Below are 22,159 nucleotides of genomic sequence, written 5' to 3'. Positions count from 1 at the left end.
GAGCGAACGGCAGCCTTTGCTAGCGATAGAAACGAACACTGGGCTGGAGGGTGCTGGGAGGGTGCTGGGAGGGTGCTGGGAGGGTGCTGGGAGGGTGCTGGGAGGGAGACGGAGCACCACCGAACAAAAAGAAAAAAGAAAGACGAAGAGAAATTTCACAAAAGTTACTTTTCCGCCTTCCTCCTTCGCCGTACGATTGCACCGAAGTCCCCTCCCCCGCTAGAGAACAGAAGGAGATATTTTATTCAGGAGTCTCGTATGAGAAGCAGCTTCTACCTACGGATGCAACTTTATTATTTAGCCGAGGATCTCTCTTGTACCGGCGGTGAAGCATATCTACCGCGAATCCACGATCCTCGAGAATGTTTAAAAGGGGGACAAAAATTCTACGATCTCCCGGATGAGATCGCCATTATCCTAATAGCTGAGACATTATTTACGAAAGTTGTTTCTGAATATTGCAAAATGTTATCTCGGTGACGCGAAAGAAAGAAAATTGTGCTTTCAAACTATTCAGCATAATATTTCGAATGCGTATATAAACGTTAGGAAAAGCGAGTTAAAATGAAACTCTCGAACATCTTCGATTCGTAAAAGTTGCGAACAACTTTTATTTTTGTCCTTTGCCTATGCGAGTCTACTTTTCTTTACGATACCACGATACATTACATTACGCGTAGCGCACGAAAGCGCAACAAAGCGATTGTAACATTCGCCAAAGAGGCAACGATCAACGAAACGCGATCTTACGTATCGATCGATCTTTTCCAAAGTACTCGCAATTCTTACGGGGGTATTTAGAAGAGACTTCTCCGAATTGTGAAACTCCTCTTACCTCCGTGAAAAATTCGTTTCATTTATTTATTCATTTATTCCTTTATACGTCGGTAATTCTTATACAAAGATATTCATAGAAAATACAATAAGTCGTAATTCATATATGCGCAATGAAATTTTGCGTTTTTAAGTCGCGTAGCGAGTCGATATTCGAGCACGGGGATATTAGAGGTTGTTTTTTCTCTCCGAGAGAGAAAAGGAAAGGAAACAGCATAGCGCCGAAACAAACGATACGGGTGTAATATCGCGTTCTACGCCGAATGAAATACCGGCGGGATCCTATCTTCGCGGTGAAGACCGGTCAGTATATCCCATTTGTCTTTCGTAATAACTCGATTCAGAATTTTTCTGTCGCGAGTAGCGCTGCTACCCTAGCGTAGAACTATACTCGAAATCGATCGTAGACGATACACACGCGTGCGTTCACCTGCTTTTCCTGTTTTTACTCTCGACCTAAAGCTATCCCCTCTGTGCGAACTTTGATCCTACGCTTGGCTTTTGTCCGCTTCCCTCGAGCGTTCGATCGTTGGTTGGATGGTTGGTTGGTTGGTTGGTTGGTTGGTTCGGTCGGTCGGTCGGTCGGTCGGTCGGCCGGTCGGTCGGTCGGTCGCTAGCTCGCATGCGATGGAATCGAACGAGCGTATACCGTGACCTATCTCACAGAAATCGATACTCAGCCTGAGGATATCGAACTCTAATATCCTCTTCGCGAACCATAGACGTTGCGACGTCGCGATTCTGTCTATTTCCCGTTTGCCACCCTTTAGACGGTGGTCCATCGTATCGTCCCTTTCACGGACCTAACTACTGCCGTTCTCTGAATCTCCCCTTTGAATTTAACAGAAAACAGTTGTTTTTCTTTTGCCGTTGCAATTGAAATTTCGTCTCTATCGCGATTCTTCGCGCATCGTTGCGTCTCGTTCAGACAGAATGCTGACATATCACGAACACGTTACAAATGAATCGACGTACACGTACTACCCGCCGCTTTTTTTCATCAGCTGTCGCGAATCTTTCGGCGAATGAAACAGCATTTCTCTACGTTTTTACATCGTTCAATTTTCCTTTTATTTCCAAATACAGTTCTCATCGTTGGCGATCGTTGGAGTGCAAGCTCTACGCTGTGACCTGCTTTTCGTCTCAGCCCGAGGGCTCTACTCATAATCGAAAAGAAAACCGCGATCGGAGTTATAGATGATATGAAACGGGAGATGTTCCGTTGTAGCAATTCTCGACGTTGAAAGAAAAGTAAAAAATGGGAAGAAGAAGAAGAAGAACACGACGAGAGGGACGTCGTTGAGAAAGAGATACAAGAAACTACAGAAGAAATAAAAAGATACAGAAGAGGAAGGAAAGGAGGTTAAAGAACGTTCGGAGCTTGCAAGCAACATCGCGATGATAGAACGTCGGCTAAAGGAGGGCGAGAGGCAGCAGCCGTGGAATAGAAAGTGGAAGGGCTAGGGGATTACATCTAAATGGAGATGTCTTGTATGCAGAGGCGCGCCGTCAGAACGATAGCAGCTCCAAAGCTGCGCCACGAGTCCCGGCTAAAAGACAAAAGTTGCTAAAAGGAAAATCTATCGAAAGTCTGTCTTCTCCACCTTTTCGCATCCAAACCTCCTGCGTATTCCTTTTACTTTAAACTCGCCTTCTATCTTTTCCCTTCTCCGCCCTCCTCTCCTCTCCTCTCCTCTCCTCTTCCAAGTGCCATCCCGAAGAATAAAAACTCTTTCGTTTTGTATTTTTTCGTCTTGGGTACTCTTCGATGTACCTATCAGCTCGTCCTCGGATCATCCGTTTTTCTTCTTGCCTTTTTTTCAACGTTTCTTCCCGGATCTGCGACGATTCTCACGATATCAAAATGACGAGAAACTGCGCGATCGTATATCGTACTACCTACGATACAATAATTGGGCTCCGCAGGGTGCAGCTCCTCCTCTTGATCGGTTTTAACACCGGAGGCGATTGACCTAATTTTTTGTCTCTTTCTTTTTCATCGCTTTTCGAACACGTCGGCGTTGCACTTTTTCGAATAACGTTGCGTGTCCAATTAAATCTGCCACTCGTTTTTACCTTGCTCCTATCGCCCCCCGCCCTCTCACCCTCCTTTTCTCATTTCCCAAGCCGCGCGTGATATCCCTGGGCTCTGTGTAATCCTCTTACAAGCACTTATCACCGTCTTACACGCGAATGCGAATACGCGAGTTTCTCGAAATTAATTTCTCATATCTCGTTAATCCGCAAAGACACGAACATACATAGAAGGGAAAGTAATTTTAATTCTAGCGTTTGTCTTTACGTCGGAAGCGACACGTAGAAAGTGCATACTAATTTTCATTTCTATTAATTATCGTCGCAACAATTCTGACTAATTGTAAATGTATTTTTAATCAAACGCGAGAGGATATTTGTTCGACCTTATTCGAGCCGATCTACTTTGGAGATCGCAAAACTCGATTACTTTCGTCGAAAGCACCAGCCTATCCGTTTACTTTTCTATTCATCTCTATAATTTCCATCTCTCTCTCCCGTCGCGGATGCGAAGAGTTCGATATTAATTGGAAATGCTGTTTCTTTGAGGCAGGACGGAAAGGTGCACGAAGATTGGTCGAGAGAGGAGACGGAAATAATTTATTTAGTCGCTTTCTCGTAATTGAATAGCTTCTGGAGGTCACGGTCGATGGATCGACCGATGAAAGAAAGATCCGAATTAAGAGGGCTACCTCGCAGGAAATGGAAATCAGAAAGCGCAGGTATCGATAACCACCCTTCTTCCTTCCTTCCTTCCTTTTTCCAACTATTGATTTATCGGAGTTGTTACAGCCACGACCCATACCTCCAAAGTATTTTTTTTTTCTTCTTTTCTCATATTCAACCGGCAATACATATTGTATCATTTTTTTATTTACTTTTGTATCCTTTTTCTTCTTTTCCACTCGTAAACTTATTGCAGTGCCGCCATGCGAATAAGTAAGTAAATAAATAGATTAAGAGAAAAGTTACTTTACGGAGAAGGAAAAAAGTTGAAGCGTGCAGTTGAAAATCGAATCACCAAAGTAAGTTTTATGGCGACATGTCGTCCCGCGAGAAAGGATCGATCATCTTCTCGTTATCGCGTGGAAACTTTGTATCCACTTCTTTGGAAACCACTTAAGAGACTAAACGAGAGAGATAGATAGATAGATGGATAGATAGATAGATAGATAGATAGATATAGCCGAACTAATAAATAAATAATCCATTGTGACAGCTTAGCGGCTTTATTATCCTATTTCACAAATCCACCGGTATTGTTCCTTATGCGCGAGAAACGCGGATAGGAGAAACATAATCGATGAACCAAGTGTGCGCGTATCCTTTAGATATGGTAAATTATTGTTGCCTGTACATCATGGGTAATGTGCGGGGAAATAAGCTGTCTTAACCGTTAATAAACAATCTTAAAGCCGGGATGACCATAATGATAAATCCTATCTTATTACTAATGGCTGTCCAATTTTTTTGCCATTAATAATTCCTATTAGTTATCGGCATATACGAACCTACAAAATAGGATCTTTCGGATGGTTTCTTTTTTCCCCACCGAATTATTATTATTATTATTATTATTATTATTATTATTATTCGGTAGTCAAGCAGCAATGACTTTTTAATTATTATATTTGAATAACGAATGAAAGCGTAAATGATTAATCGAGTAATTATTACGACGTTATCATTTTATTCCTAATTAAACATATCATATTGACGTTGCTATCGGGAAAATGTTGGATGTACCTATAGATACAATTGGGCGTCTACGTGTGTGCTGCGTTATAATATTGCATAGATATGCATTTATATGTGTTATAGTTAATTTGAGGAATTAAATATTAAATTTTATCGATGAAATTAGCACAAGTACGGTACTGATCATTAAAATGCTTATGCGCATTCAAACTATCCTCAAAGTTATGCCCATATTTTTGGAAACACCGCGTATAGATGTACATATCCATATTAAAAAGGCGTCCTATTACAATAGTCGTTCAATGCCATTAAAATACATAGGCGTATTCGGTCCCCTTTAAGTTGGTAGCAGTAGTTCGTTCCGCATCCGCTGACGTTGAATTTTCTTCTTCTTTTTCCGTTCCCGTTGGTAGAGCGAGCGCGAATGGTTCATTATTGCAGTAGCACACCCTCTTGTCAGATACGACTGACGCTCGTCCCCCTACACCCTTCAGCGCGATCCATGTACCATGAACAAATTTTCTTTTCTACTCTTTCTCCACTTACTCCCTTTCGCTCTTCTTCCTAGGTTATACTTTCCACGCTTCTTTGACTCGTACTCTTCACCAATCTCATTTTCACTCGTATCCACGTTACTTGTATTTTTTTCTTTCTTCCCTTTTCCTTTGCATTTTTATATCGCTAAAAATAAACGAGTCATCTGTCATTTTATTTTGTCTATCCTCTCTACAACTACATCTTCAGATCGTAGAATCGAATTTATAATGATGTTTGCTCGATAATTAGTTCGTTATGAAATTGTCGATAAATCCGTATTCGCGTATTCGTCGCGTTCTCGAGGCCAGAAATCTTTCGCGTGTCACATATTTTTCCTTTGCTAGTAGGACGCTCGGTCAAAGTAAAAGGAATCTAACCGAGCCAAGTTCCACCTAGGAATCGTGCCAAGGTTCAACAATCTACCGAGGCACCGCCAATGCGCCGCGCTCTTTGGATTTGCCTTCCGCGTATCGAGCCGCCGCAGTTTATACGAATGTCAGGTAAGAAACCATCCGGCGGTTTTCGTCTTTCTTATTTTCGACCAAGAGCGAAAGAACATAGCTATCGAGCATCCTTTCTATTCTCTTCTCCTTCCACCCTTGGAGGAAATTCCAAGCTTCGCGAAAGCACCCAAGTAGAAATACAACCTACGAGGGATCGTTTGCAAATGTTTAGATTTCTTTAAGTCAGAAGAAAAATATTTACCGCGTCTCTTTGAAAGTCGGTATACTTTCTCTTGGTAGAAGTTAAAAGCGAAATAAGATAGCAGCATCTCTTGCTTCTCTTTCGAACCCCTTAACTCATATAACTATCGTTTCTACAAAAATTTAACGAATCTACGTTTTCGTCAAGCAAACGTTTCCTCTCTATAAACAAGAGAATTCATAACGACTTCGTATATTAGGAGGATTGACTACGAATGCAACATCGAATCCATTGAATTTGATCATTTTCGGTCCTTGAGTCAGAGCTAGGAGATTCGACGATAGCGATAAGCGAACGAGCGATGGGATAGAAGAAAAATGAAAAGACTTTGAATAGAAAAAAGGTCGTCACAAGAGAAGGAAAAAAAAAACGATAGAGGCTGTCTAACTTTTCAAGAGATACCTGGGACTGTAGTACGATCAACGGCACACCAGCACCAGCAGCAGCAGCAGCAGCATCAAGGAGACACGAAGGGACGCGTTGAAGAAGGGCGCGATTTAAGAGGCTCCGGGGCTAAAAAGGAGGGTGGAAGGGTGGAAATGACGGTTCGACTTAATGAAGTGCGACATTCGTCTTACTTCGTATCATGCGACGCTAGACGGCTTGGGTATATCTACTCGCCTAATGGCACGACTCACTCGGATCCTAACGAAATTAAATGGCTCCGGTGAGGCGAGCGCGAGGCTCGTCTCTCTCTTTCTGAATGTTCAAGCTCGTAAGCATAAGATATCGCCTACTCGAGCCTCGTAGATTTATTTTCTTAATTAAAATGCATTCTCTTAGAGCGACGCCGACGTAAGACGACATTCCGTTAAAAGACGGAAACTAACGAAGTGGATCATTTTATTTTCGATATTTCGATTAGTATACGTTTTTCAAGTTCTACACATTTAATCGAACTTAAATAGATGGCTTTTGCTTAGGTACTTACTTTCGTCGTGCTCTTTTTGCAAATGATTAAAATTCTCTTTCAAAAGCGTCCTTACGCATGTTAAATGAACGTTCCATTTCAATGCCTCTATCCAACAATAATTTTCCATTTCCCTATCTGCTTTGCCATTCTATCTACTTTATGTAGGAATATGCATCACCGTGCTTCTCTTCATGCATATGAGTACGGTTTTATTCACGATACTCGATATCCGAGCTACTTTCCTCTTCGACGGTTCAAAGATAGTCATAATTAAATGCGCGACCAATCTCAATAATGCGAGATAATCTTGCATGCGTATTCTTCCAGCGTGCTTTCCTTTTCAATCTAAATCTCCTTGGGTTTGTGACATAGATAAAAAGAGAGAGAGAGAGAGAGAGAAAGAAAAAGAAAATTGGTTGGCTCGGTTTCGTTAGTTCGACGTTACTCGCGTAAGGCGAGTTAAACATAACTCGCCTCAATTGGAGTCCGTAGAAAACAAACAAAAGTTACTTGCCAGGCAGTCGGTAGGACGGAAGTACCGGATACATTCCCGTTCTCTTTTCAACCAAAGTCGTCCTTCCTAGCAAACCCTTCACTCAGACCGGCTACCCCATCGTCACGGCGGGATTAACTTCCTTTGCCGGGTGAAATTAAATTATCAAGTTTTACCGTACGGCCAGTGTTGGAGAGAGAAAGAGAGAGAGAGAGAAAGAGAAGGCTCGTATACACCTTCCACAAGCGGAACCAAAGCGAGCCGTACTTTAATTCGATTAATTATTTAAATCAGCCGGCTTGCAAACACGTCTACGTCCGCACGGAATAGCCATCACCGACGGAGTTGAGCTCGACGAGGTCTTATCACTTTTGATCCAACTTCGACCTTGCAACGAATTTCAAAGTTCCCTTACTTTTCCTCAAATTTTCGATCCACCGTTATCGATACTATTTCCAAAGATTTCGTCATCGTATTTTTGCTGTTTACGTTAATATCGTTAAACTACTTTTCAACGGAATCTTGCAAATGGGATGAAAATTGGCGAAAGAAAGTATACTTTCAAAGTCGAGATATTTATTCGAGTCGTGAGAGTATATAGTTATAAATCTTATTTCACGTTCAGCGTGCAGCATTAATAATGGTTATCTTTCATAAAGTCGACCGGTAAAGCCTTGTAGAGCAGCGTTTCCCAAATGGTAGACCACAGACCACGGAAGACTCCTTCCGTGGTACAGACGGTCGTTTACGAGACTCCACAGCTGGCCAATGCAAGGAGAGAGAGAGAGAGAGAGAAAGAGAGAGAGGGGAAAGATGAATAGATCAATCCTGTGATATAGACGCCTCGGGTTCGATACTTGTATAATCTAACGAAAAATACTATGCATAGATCGTTTTTAAGTGGATACTAAAAATATCGGTCTTCATTAACTCTACCACCGCTGCTCGGTAAATTTAGTTTACCGATAGTATCGATCGATTTTCTCAAGGTAATAAGGTCATCTTTTAAATCTCGATAGGAAACGCCGAGCGATCGTGACCCAGTCGAGTCTGATTGGGTTAAAATAAATATAGTTTAGCGAGGCTCGCTTCTTGGTCAGACCGGATCGATATACGAAATAAATATTACACGAGACACTTGTGCCCGTTTACATTTAGAAGAAAGGGTGGAAGGGACGAGAGAATATCGTTGGAAAAGATTATCAGCGTTGCGATATGATTTAAGGTATATATAACTATCGAATCGATAAACGTTTCTTCCCACGCTGTGTTGAGTTAGGACAATCAACTTGTAAAGTTAAATACCAAAGTCCATCTCTATTGACGTAGGAAAGGATGGTTGCCCCATACATAAGCTGTCGGAATTATCCTCGCGAACATTCGACTTTTAACCATGATCCATCACGTTTGATGAATCGCTTACGTCCAAAGAATTACATCGAATCGAAGCTGCTTACTCTCGACCGAGGGGGAAACGTCGATAATCGGACCTGACGTCCATCCGATCTTTCCGTCGATTTTGACTCGTTCATCCTTTTTAAACGCGTTCCGCTTAATGTATAAATGCGCGCGCCGATTATTCGGAAAGATTCGAAGCGCTAATCGGCCGCGCATCCCCACTTTTCGCCCCAGCTACACGTTGGGCCCGCTGACGAAAGCGCTCTTTCTATTCTTCCGGTGGACGCATACCAGGACGCTGCTGCGTTCATAGATTATATTTAAACAGTAGGATCTGGTTTTGCTCTCGCGCGAAAGTAAAGGCAATAGGCGGCAGGATTGTCGTTGTCCGAGCGCTGGCTGCTGTGTTGGCAAGGAAACTACTATGAAACAAAGTATGTTTATACGGTTGGTTCGTTCTATTCTCGGTGGAAAACTAGCGAGAACATGGTGGTCCTTGCTATTGCGTCTCGTGCCGCTAGCCGAGAACTACTTACATACAGGTTCGGATACTAGACGACAAAGTCAGGACTTGGTACGACAGTTTGGAAGGTCGTATCTGCTCGTATTCGAGATGTGTTTCGGAGAAGAGCTGTATGGAAGTGAAAGGGACGGACGATGGTGTGTATTCGGAGAGGAGTTACGGTGTGTGCGAGAGGAAGAAGGGAAGTCGTATTACCGGGACGTGTCAATTGTTCGAGAAGACCGGAAACTTATCCTTCCTTCCGTAATCCTGTCCGAAATGTATGGAGTTTCGAAGCGAGACGTGTTTCAAGGACGCTACCCGAAGCGTCGAAAGTTCTCCAATAATGCGTGCTGCTTCTACCGAAAGCTCTCTCTCTCTCTCCCTCTCATTTTGTTCCACCTTCGCTGGTAACACGTTCGTCCAGCCATAGCTTCCGTGGTTTTCGACAATACGTTTGTCGAAGGATAAGAGCGATGTTTCGCAACAGTGTTTCACCTCGCCTTCCTCGGGCGAGTCTCAAGTATCGGAAACTAGTCGAGCGTACAAATTGAATCCATCATTGTTTCTCGTACTCCGAACGTTCTCCGCTAACTTTTCTCTTCCCTATTTCTTTCCTTCCTTCACCAGGTTTTATGTTCGCATAAGGAGGAAGAAAGAAATACGTGGATATCTTGAGAACATTTTAATGCCGGTAACGGGAAGATCGTGACGCGATTCGAATTTCCTCTCTACGAAAGCTCGGAAAGCTTGTGGCTGTAAATGCAATGCATTACAAGTAGCGTTAAGGAGAGATTCGATTTGCATTTCATGCGAGAGAGAGAGAGAGAGAGAGGGCTGGAGAGATTGTCGCATGTTTGCTATGATAGTATCGGATTGTACATAGAGAGATGGTACAAAATGCTCGTACCATCGTTTAATGCAAACGAATCTGATCGATGTTAAACGAAAATCTCGTATATGAATATGGATCATTTGCAAGGAAACATTTGCTCTAAATGAAATAAATGAACGTTTACGTCTGACGATATCGATACATTATTTTCTATGAGATATTGCGTTCGTATTATATGAGAAGATTAGTCGCTGTTTTACACAGGCCACAGACGTATTGTAGTCGATGAGCCATATAATGAAGAGATCTAGCTTTGATGAACAACCAATCGAAATTAAGCGATCGTTGGCCCAAACACGCTAGTATTTTCTCTTTCTCTCTCCCGCGTAATCAAATTTTATAGATATGGAAATTTTATCCGATTAAGCTCCATAATTAATGCTTCATCCGACGGCTAGTCGTATTCATTACTCATCGTTACAACGATATTACAGTGTAGCGAATAATTTTAATGGGAGATATATTTCGTCTCGTGCATTTAAACATAACAGAGAATTCTTTGAAAGCACTCGATATCGTTGCAATTGATAATTAACATAATTAATACGTAATGAATACGCGACATTCGCGATCGAGGAGGAATCAACGGCGAATTTCGAATTCCTGGCCTGATTCGATTTCGACGAAGGCTCCTCTCTCGTTTTTGGCAAAGCCGCGGTAAGTGCAAGTAAAATATGGTGGCCGGTCGGAAAGAGCAGACGCGGATGCAGACAGGGATGCAGACAGAGATGCAGACAGGAGAGTTATCGAAGCGTATACAAAAGCAGAATACAAGAGGGACCGAGGGACGGTAAACAAAGCAGGTGTGCGGGAATTTCGGCGCTCCCGCAACCGAGTCAAATATAGATATCTTTGCTGGTAGGGGTGGGTCTGCTGCGGTTTGCGCTTCGGTATTCGTTAGAACGTCCATCGGTCTCAAAAAACAAGTAGGGCGACATTAAAGGTAGGCTTGTAAGCTCCAATTGCCGAATCAATATCTTTCTTTTGGTATTTGCGCGAACGTAGTAGCCACGCGTACCGCCGCAATTCTCCGGAGGAAAATTCATGCCTGCTACGACGTTTTCTACAATTTCCTGGGAAATGAAAATATTTGTTAGAGGGAAGCGCAAGGCGCTACTGCTATTGTAATACCATTTTATTGTCGTATAATAGCAATGTTGCAACGTAACGAGCTTATCTTCTCAAGTTATCGCGATATTTGAGCGTAGCTGCGCGTACTACCGTTGCTGCCGCGGAGAGGGCGCGAAAGACCGGATAAACTGTTAATTATAATTACGGTCCCTGTCAGTGCGCATAACGATGAGTGATTTGTTTGGTCGGTTACATTCAGGAGCAGCTGGCAATAATGTTGGCCAAGCGGGGGTATAACGTGGTGGAAATAGGCGAGCATCGATAAATTATAATAAACTGCTGGATTGTCTTCGACGTTGGAAGGGCAGATGGAGGGGGATAGAGGAAAATGGCATTTCGAGCAGGCCGGAAATTCAGGGCCTTCGTGACCGAACGTGAAACTGAGCTGCCGTAGGATGAAAAGGTAATATCCTGAAAATCCCAGGGTTCCGTTCCTGCACTTTTTTACGCCATATCGCCGCGATCGATTATCCGGGCGTAGGTGCTGACGCCTCTTTTTTTTCTTTCCCCACGTGGACCAACTAGGAGCGATCCATCGTCGTTCGATCCTTGCCAACCCTACTATGGGCAGCAACCCTACTATTATTTGGCCCGCGCCAATTTCCAAACTTCCAGTCCGCGATTACGACGATCTCACGATCGTCCGTGTCCGTGTTGTCTCCTTGCTCTAGGAAGAAAGAACAAATAAAAAGAGTCTCGGGCCCTTATCGGGCTATTTATCGTCGCGATTACCACGGACATTATCGCGGATCGGATTAAAATAGTGATTAGCAGGAGAATCGGGTGTGTAGGTTGTGCGTGCTCTCGGCCCTTATCGGAGCGGGCCAGACGATAGCGATCGGACATTTAGTACCCTCGATAGTGACGCTAATCCGGAGTTACGAAGGAAGGAAGCAGTGGTTGTCAACCCTTATCCCAGCCTGGAACAACGCTTTCTCGCCACTGAACTCGTACACGCAATCAGAAGCGCATGTAAATTGAAGATTAGCAAGCCTCCTCCTAAACTGATTACCGTCCGATACCCACGATAAGCTCGTTAAAAAGCTCCTTCGCTTCCCAGATACTAAGCGGAAAACACTTTGCGAACGAATACTCTACACCAAGGTATATTATACTTGTATATACTTAGTAGTTGTTGTTACCTCGCTACCCATATTATCTATATGTAGTCTATAGTAGTAGGGTCGGTGCAACTCGTTACCGCGATACTCGACGATACTCTCGACGATACTCTCGACGATATACCCTCGACGAACGAATTTCCCCTGCGTTTCTATTCCGAGAAAATCTTCCCTTATCGATTTCTCCGTCTTTTCGGCGTTTCGCCGTTTCGTCCTTTCGCCCTTATTTTTAGGCTCTATTCTAGGAGGCATAAATTTACGCTCAATTTTAAGAGTGACCCTTGATTTATAACGTTGGTAATTCCATTATTGCTAGCTGTCGAGACGAATGAAATATGCGCCAGTGTAACGCGAAGGATTTGAAACGTTGGCCACCGTTGCTAGTGCTAATATTACAAAGGGGATCGCGTTTCATTGATAATACCACGCTGTGATATACACTTCTCTGTCAGGCAAATTTTGCCGCGTTCGAGGTGTGGTTCTTTTCTTTGCGGAAAGAAAGACCTACTATGGACGTTAATAGCCACCCTTTCTACCCTCCTATTCTAATATACCTACTTGGCAATCTTCTTGGGAAAAAGTGTCAGCTTTTCGGGTGAGCTTCGATCGCTCGTGAAATTACGTCCAACGTTCGAGGACTGATGAAGAGTATCTAGGGTAGAAAGGATAGCATCAACAGGGTGGAAGATGAATTGGCCGCGATTTCTTTCGTTTAATATTTTCTTTCGTTTTCCGCGTGAAAAGATCGGTGTCGCGATCAGCGCAATATCATTAACGAAGAGTAAAAGGGGGAACTTTTTCTTCTTATTACGTATACGAGATACGTGTGTGTAGTTATTTTGAAAAGTTTTAGCGATAAGACAACAACCTACGGGAAAAATCTTCAAACTTGGTAAAACATTTTGTATTTGCGTTGTATATTATTTCTTTTCGCATCGCTTCTCGATATCTTTTTAGAAGCACCGCTTTTTTTGATTACTTTCGTCTCGTTGTCGTCTCTTTGGGGAAAAGTTGGAAAGAATTAAAGGAGAGGTTCGACAAACTCGACGTTATTAGCAGCGCTCCGCAATAGCTGTCCCATTTCGATGGGATATTCTATAATACTTTTTTCTCGATCCTCCATTTGTCTTCCCCTTTCAAAGGAATATCTTATGTCGATAAATACATACGCGAGATATTATTATTTTATTGTCGTCCGTGATGGAAATCGATGAAAAGCGTGCATACGTAAATTGTACTTTCCTAGCTCGTATTTCATCGAATCTCGTTCCCCGCATCGACGTATACGAATCTCGTATGAATTTACCGTACTCTTATTTTCGAGCATTCCCTCTGCGAACGCCTTATTGCTAGGATTTCCGTGTTTTATTACTCTCGGCCGACTCTTTTCTCGATGCATCCTACAGATTCTAATAGTGGATATATTTCATCCAGTGGACAGACATAGAAGGAAAACTTTCGATAAACGATAAAAGCGAGTTCGCACTTCCGCGGTTCCTTCCATCGACTAATCGATACTATTACGGTTCGAAGCGAATCGCGTCGGCCAAGATGTTACGTTTACGTTGACAAAAAGTTTACTTAAACTAAATATTTGAACGATCCCCTTATATTCAGGTTGTTCGGCATTTTCCTACAGTTCTTCTCTCCTTTATGAATATTTAACGCGTACCTCTGGAAAAAACTGTCACGAAACTGTTTGAAAAATTGTCACGTGTTTCTTTCCTCTCGGTCGGTGGAAAAAAAATAGATACCCGATAGTATTAGATGGACGATATCTATTGCCTTGCGGGATAAAATAGAGCAAGGACCAATATTTTTTTCGTCGACGTTGAAATTTGTTGCGTTTTTAGGGGCGCTTTTCGAACTCTATGCTCGATGCGTAGTACCTACGTCGTTAACACGACGATCAGACATTTCTATTGGATTTTTTATTCGGAACAATGCACGATGCGCTCCCGTCGAAACCGTCGTCTCGCGTGGTACGCGTTTACGCTCATATTCTACGAATCGTTTTGTCCAGTTTACAGGATACCGAACGATTTTCATTTTTCCACTCCGCCACCCTTTCGGTCCTTACCGTACGATTCGCGCAGGTCTGCATGCAACAGGCGCTCAAATTCATTCGATTTGTATTTCGCTATCCTTTAATCCTCTTGCCGCATTTAAATTCCTATAAATATGCGCGAGAATGTCCCGTTGGAAAGATCGGGGGAGTGTATCTCTCTTTCTCTTATTATCCGTCCTTTCCTATTTTTTATCTATAGTTATTTTTATCGGCGATGCAGGCGCATCGTCATCTTTTTAATCTGTTCGCAATTTCGATCGGAGTACGTTAAAAAAAAATCCGATTTTTACGCCGAGAAAGGATATATACTCGGCGTGCACTTTAGTCGGCGAGCAATTTCGTCGCCTTTTCGCAGACTCCACTCTGGCGAGATGATGAGAAGCACACACCACTTTCGCTCTACGACGCGCATAAAAGCGTGCGGCTTTGATGAACGAGTTTATAGATTGTAAAGGATCTTACAGCGAGTGCAAACTTTTCCTTTTTATAAATCTCCTACGCTCGCTCGTGATATCCTTCGAACGACGTTCAAACCAAAACGCAACCAAACTCTATTTTAGATTTAAAGTTGAGGCAAAAGTTTACCATCTTCCCCGGAGACCAATTTCGTCGGGCCTTCGCAATTCTCGATGTCATCTGTATACGTATATCTCGTAACATCTACATGAAAATCGATACGCGAAAATAGATTTGCCTGATATACATGCTATGCATACAAAGTGTATGTGAAGTATATATTCCGATAAGAACGCGTATGTTTTTTGAATTAGGCGTGGAAAAACGTTGTCGAGATAAAAAGAATAGAAGCGCGCGAAGCGATGAAATTCCGTCCAGGAGCAGATTCCTGAGTAAACGATTCATTCGAGCTAATAGGCGAGAGTTTCTAACTTTCTAATTTTTATTGCGAATCTTGCCCCGTTTCGAAAGAAAGAAAGGGGCGACTCGTATTTCTTGCTCAACGTTACGCATTAAAGACTTTACCGTCTCGGTAAATGCACCTCGCTCGCCAACTTCGACTCGCAACGGCGCTAACAAGCCTTACGAATAGCTGCAAGAATTTGTAAGTTTAACGGACTATCCAAGGAAGAAATCCTATTGCTTTACACGCGATGGCGGTTGTAAAATGAAATCTACTACGAGGAAAGGATTTTGCGAAGAATCGTAAGCTCGCTAAAATTCGAAATGTGATGAATTTTCTATCGCCTATTTCGATAAAGGATATAGTATCAAAATTGTTTGTACGAAAATAACCAGCATCCCGTTGTCCTAGTCTGGTTAACTGGTAGGATAGTAGTTGCGATAGAGAGGGAAAGACCGTACAATCGTCCTATTACGCTCTAAAACTTCTTTCGGTTTCTCTCTGTAGGATCAAGAGCTTAGCCAGTCAAAGAAGCGTAACCGTAGAGAGACTGTAATCGGATTCTTCGTTCTTGTCACTCTTTTCGATGTTCAACTTTGTGTTTTCGCTCGGAGTCCATTTTCGGATAGGGTTTACGGTCAAAAATAAATTTCACGTCGCGCAATCCCTCGTCTTTGACAATTTATTTCACAAGCGTATAATTGACAAATCGTAGTTGGTAATATTTTGGCGTTCAAAGAAGAGAGAGAGATTGGTCGGATTTTTGTACTCGTGGAAAACTGGAATGAGGTAAAGAAGGCGTCAGTCACTAGTGATTTAGCTGGGAGGAGAAACGAGGAATTTATGCAAGAGAGGTGTCCCAACGGTACTATCTAACGACGATCCTCTTGTCTCCGACCTCATAGCTCCCGTTCTACTTTCTCTTTTTAGTTGCTCGTGTATCGACAAACGAGAGGGCGACCGCTAAATTAGATAAGGACGGATTTAAGCTTCAAATTTAGATATGCGTTGGAGATAAAAGCGACGGAGTAGAAAATAAGGAAAAACGGGCAAAAGGAAGAAAGAAAAAAAAAGTAAGGAGATGAATAGCGTGCTTTGACGAGATAGAGGGGACGACGAATCTTTCCACTCTTCCATATCCAAGAAGACATGCGCTTCCACGGCTTTCCTTTTTTCTTACCCCTTGTACATGTACTTGCGTGGATACTGTTTACCGATCGCTTCCGTTTCTTTCTTCGACGAAAGGCCTTGTTTTTATTTTTATCAACGGTCGCCGCGCGCGTCTTCCGTTCGTTACTTTTTCGCATTTTTCCTTTCTCCTTTTCTCAGGGGAAAAGCTTCGCAAGGCAAGAGTCCTTGTTCGTGCGGAGGGCATTAACGTATCGCGCGATGAATACAAAGTGGAAAAGAAAAGGCTTGCCGATAGAGAAAACGACTGTCGACTCGGGGATTTCGTTCTACGAGTTCGTACTATGAATTTACCGAGAGAAGCCATCTCTTCTTGATCCTCTCCTCGCCCCCACCTTCGCCTCCACCCTCGGCTATCCCTACCACTTTGAAGGAATAATCTTCCACGACCCTTTTACGCCCTTCCGTCTGCTATCTTCTTTCGCCCTTTTGATCCCGAAGAACGGACGCACCCTCGACCTTTTTCTTTTCTCTTGTTCCATTCGTACTTCTCTCTACTCTCCCTAGAGACATCTGCTTTTTTACCTTTTCTTTGTCTCCGAGCTCGCTCATAGCTCTTTTCCCAAGCCTTCATCTCGACCGGACACGGTGACGCGCTATTGCTGCGGAAAATTGTTGAAAAATCGCTTTTCCTTCTCTATCCTTTTCCGTCTTTCGATAATAACCACCTCGACGATTGTTGCGGCTCATCGAGGTTACGCCTTTTCAAAAGCGGTTAGTCAAGTGGTAATCATTTTCGAGAAGAAAAGATGGAAAAATAGGAAGAAAAATGCTGCCGGATGTCGACCAGCAGCAGTAGCAGCAGCAGGAAGTTTTTCTCCTTTTTCGACGAATGCTAAGCGGCTTATAACCGGCCGCGCCCACAAATAGTCATAGTCTCGCGGAGAGTTATATCACCTAACATACGAAAAAGGACGTTTTATTTTTATTTTATCTCAAAATCTTATCAAGATTAAGAGCGAAAACAAACAATTGCGCGCATCTAGCAAAAATCTATAAGTTTGAAAATCATTCCTCTCCGATAGTCATACGTAGAAACGTAGAATATCATAGTTCTCTTTTTGGCAAATAAAAACGAACGTACTCTTTTGAAAGTATACTTTATGTTTCCAACGGTTACGTTAAAGTTGACGCGGCAAGAATGTATACAATGGACGTAAAGAAAAATTTTTCAGCATGGCGTGGCGCATTTTATTGCACCTATTTCATCGTACATATGTAGATATATTATATGCACTTTATGTTTGAGATGCAACGCGTGTACGTACAATAATGAGAGGTTGGAACGGTGTAAAGTAGAAATTTCATTTGGACGTATTTACGGGTGTAAAAAGAACGATGATCGTAAAAGCGACTGTTCGTGTCACGAGTTCACCGCGTCATACCTCGCCTTCTATTTCTATTGTTTTTCACGAAATTCGAGAGATGAGCGAAACGTCTATTCGAGAGGAATACGATTTTTGTTTCGCGCGTGTAATCGTTTCAATGCTGCAAGCGAATTTATTGGAATTTGCAGGAAGTCCAAAACGAAACCAAAAGATGAGTGACGTAAAAAACAAAGTAGAAAATAGGAAAAAAGGAAAACTCAAGAAAGCTTTTATATATCAGAGAAGTAGTTTACAACAACATTTCACGATGCGATCTCGATAGCGTGTGTGCATCGAATTTTACGATTTTAATTCGAAAGAGATGATTTTATGACGGGTCATGAACGAGTTACGCGGATCGTTGTTTATTTTACTTTTTCTTCTGTGTGTGTGTGCGCGCGCGCGCGAGTGCATGGCCAATAACATTAGCTGCATATGCAGCACGCGCGACGAAGAAAAACGAGCAAAACACAGTAGCGGCGTCGAGAACAAATCGTGAAAATCGCGCTAATAATGCGTATAATTATACGTTCCTCTTTGGAAATAACTATTTTATCTCTGCGAAAGAAAATTGCAATTTGCGTGAGTTTCATGGTCCGTCGACAGTTATCGTCAACTTTTAGCGTCGAGTTTAACTCGTTAGTTAAGTACAATTATCACGCTTCGAATAAATCTTTCGTTGGAGCGTGTGGAAATTTGGAAACGTTGTCGAAACGTTGTCGAAACGTTGTCGAAACATTGTCGAAACATTGTCGAAACATTGTTCCTTCCTCGCGAGAGAAAGGTCCGGCTTATAAGGACTTATCGAAGAGGTTGGTAAAGACCGAAGAGATAATACCGTCTCCGACCGTCGATTAATATATTAGGAATTAGGAATTATTCGTAAAGAGGGTTAGGATAGAAATTCGTGCCTTTGGAAAAGCTTCCCATAAATGATGCATCGATTCAAGAATTTCTTCGATATACCGTTAAGGTGGGAACTAACGAAATAAAAGCGATCGCTCGATATTACATGGTTATTTACGAAGACAAGGTTTATCGAAGCGGAATGGCCACTCCTCCCGTGACGATCCTTTTGAAAATCCTATTCTCGTTGAAAGCGATCGCGGGAGTTCCATTTCGGTGAATAGGCACGCACGGTATAATCGAAGATGACTTTTCGGTCAGCGAATTTGACGTTTTGCATGGAAACGTATCTATACATCCCTTTAGTATACATATACCTCCTATATATACTATCTTAATATGCATAGGAAATATTTAGATCGTGATTTTGAAAGGTAGACAAAAACCTGCTAAGCTTTTAACGTAATGACCAAAAATAAAACCAATCGAAGCAATTTTTTTTTATTTATCGCTGGTCTTTTCAAATTGCATATGCCAGTTTAAAGAAAAAAAGGATATACCAAGAGGCGATCAAACTTGGACTCTTTAAATTCCGTTTTAATGGATCTCTTTCTTTCTCTTTTCCCTTTGGAGTTACTTTCTCTCATCGCAAAGCTTTTCATTTGAATGTAAATTTTGCGTCGACAGCGCGTAAAGCAGAAACGTTGAACAATGTTTTGTTGGCGGGGTAAAGGCGGTAAGTCAGCGGTAAAAGCAGTGGCATACGATTAAAATTTCATTTAATCGTAGTTAGCGAGAAAAATGATTCCTTTTATTCCGAGAGTACACGCATAGACTCTTACAGGCAACCTGACTGATATCTTCTTGAACGTAAAAGGAAAAGGCAGTCATTGGAAGGGAGAGGATAATAATATGCTCTTCAGTGAAATAACCTTTCTGCGGCGGTAGAAACGGAAAAAGGTAGAACGAAAGAAAGAGAAATAGGAGGACGTTCAGCCGGCCGTTTCCTTTTTATTGAAGTATTTGTTTAACGGTGCTGGTGCTGGTGCTGGTGCTGGTGCTGCTGCTACGAGTAACGAGATGGAAGAGTAGTGGTAGGAAAGAAAAAGAAAAAGAAGAGACGGAAAAAGGGTAAAGGCGTCTAAGGTGGCGCGTCGTTTCTGTGAAAATTCTTCTAGTCTAGATACCTTACGGATAGAGAAGTGGCCCCGGGGGCGTGCTCTCGACTTGGCCGGACACGGAAGTGCTATACTGGAGAACGCGTAACGACCACCTACCAAATGTACCTATCTGTCCTATTGTGTGCTCGTCCCTGCTATATATTTTTACTTGTAGAATGTGTCAGAGAGATACTTTTATATTGATAGACGTCGAGCTAAGCTTTACCTCTAAAGTTCTAACAAAAGGCTCTTTCGTATCATCTTTAGGTATAGGTACTGCGTCGGCTCATAAATTAATCAATCCATGGAAATCTTTAAAAATGTAGTTTATAGTTTTTAGTTAATATCAATCGCTAAATCGGTATATTATACTCGATCAAGGATATTAATCGATCGACCCTTTGGCCTATTATAAGTGGATCGTAATTTCTTGTTAAGATTAAGCCAACGTTGTTCGAGTACTAGATGCTTTCATAGCAGAAGACTGGCTTTTGATGCAATATCCGCTTAGGTTGGCGTGATTAAAGGTATGCGCGCACCTGCGTTCTCTAGTACTCGCAAGCCGATCGTTTATTCGTTGGAAATTCAACGAGACATTAACCATCGCTCTGTCACTGGCCTTAAAGCGACCCCCCTTGTATTCCTTTCTACTCCTAATCCTAACGTTTCATTGCACCAATTATGCTCGAAACGCGTAATACGTAACTTTGAAAACAATACCGCACGAAGCTCGCTATATTGTCCTTGCTAAACCGACTTAACTTATTCTGTTCTAATTATTAACGCCTTTGCTCTCTCTCTCTCTCTCTTCTTAACTTTAAACAGAGACAAAGAGATGGAGAATAACCAAATTCTTGTCGCATAATATATATATATATATATAATATTATTGCAAACAGTGTACCTATACGTATATCGAGCGTGCTTCGAAATTCTGCAAATAATGTAGATGGTGCAGAAAGAGCCTAGAATTCACTGGTAAATATTGAATTAGAATATCGGACGACGTTTCACGGATGTTTCCGTCTTGAAATATCTCTATTTGCTTGGCAGGAAGCTGTGCTAGTGTGCAAAGCCTCGGATATATTTGTAATCGACAATAAAAAGATAAGAGATAAGCGATAATTTGAAATATAGCAACATCGATGCAGGTACTAGCGCTATAATCGTCGACTACTCTGATAGCGAGTACAAAGCCACGAAGGAGAGGTCGCGCTCGTTCTCTGCTAAGTCATTCTATAGATAAAGCGGTCGTTATGTCATCCCTTTTTTCCGAGATCGATAGCACTTAACGCGGGAGCGTCGCGTGCCTTCGAACGCGTACACCAGTCATTTTCACGAGCTCCTACCCTTTTCCATTACTTTGAAATCCCACTCGAAGCACGTGTCCTCCTGTCGTACCGTCGTTGCGAATGTTAATTTACGTTGCTTGATTTACACCCGATAATTTGTCGACGCGTTAATCTTTTCATTTGACTGCAAGGCAACGACCATTCATTTACCGATTCTTGGCGGTTTCTCCTTCTTCGGGCGCGACGACGAGCGCAGACGCAAACGAAAACACGAACGAAGCTTGGAAATAGCTCGACGTTAAACATTCAAACGAATGGCAAAAAAGAAGATGCATTTGCATCTCGCGCTGCAACTGTGAATCCACGGGAAAAAGATAAATAATTCAAAGCTTTTTACCTAGCCGAGAAAGAAAAAGAAAAGAGAAAATTTGGAACGGTGGCAATGGCGATTCGGCCCAAATCGACGGCCCAAATCGACGGATAAATATCCGCTTGCTTCCTTTTTCGTCGTAAATATCCGCTTGCTTCCTTTTTCGTCGTAATCATCGACGACGTCATATCGTAAGTCGATGCTCGCGCAAAGTTAACGGGGTGACGAGGCATTTAACGAGCGGTTTATCAAGCATTCGGGGGAGCGTATCGTCGTCGTGCCATCTTTCGCTTACTATTTTCTTCCTTTTATTTCTCCTTTTCTTTTCATCCAACATTATTCCCGGTCGCGTTGTTCCTCATAATTCCTCGTAAAACACTTTTTCTTCTGCCCTCCTATCGTCCATTCGCGTTCTCCTCTCTCGTCCCCGCCCTCTTTCTGTCGTCGTTTGCATAAAGTGAACTATCCGCACTTTTAATATACGCAAATGAAGTTGCGCTCCGGAACTAATCATATTTGCATACGAAATAGCAATCTCCTTTGAGTCTCTGTCGTACTTATTAAGGCAGTTTAGTCGTCGACAAAAATGTATCGCGAATCGCCGAGTCTTTACGTTTCTTCTTTTTTTTTTTACGCGTTACGCGTATTTTCTTCCTATAGACATTTCATTTTTATTTTTACTTTACACTCGTACAAGATGGACCCCGCGTTATTTTCGTCCATCTATAAGATTTATTTCCAATCTTTC

The 22,159-nt window shown here is 42.3% G+C and overlaps 1 protein-coding gene across 2 annotated transcripts in view; it reads left to right on the top strand.

Moving 5' to 3' along the window:
- LOC122524356 (agrin-like) overlaps nucleotides 1-22,159 on the top strand; it is a 155,191-nt gene that overhangs the window by 9,607 nt on the left and 123,425 nt on the right. The window lies entirely within an intron of this gene.

The sequence above is a fragment of the Polistes fuscatus genome, unplaced genomic scaffold (assembly GCF_010416935.1).
Source record: "Polistes fuscatus isolate 324 unplaced genomic scaffold, CU_Pfus_HIC Scaffold7, whole genome shotgun sequence".
NCBI lineage: Eukaryota > Metazoa > Arthropoda > Insecta > Hymenoptera > Vespidae > Polistes > Polistes fuscatus.
Note: the sequence above shows the minus strand (reverse complement) of the source record. Positions and strands in the feature narration are given on the sequence as shown.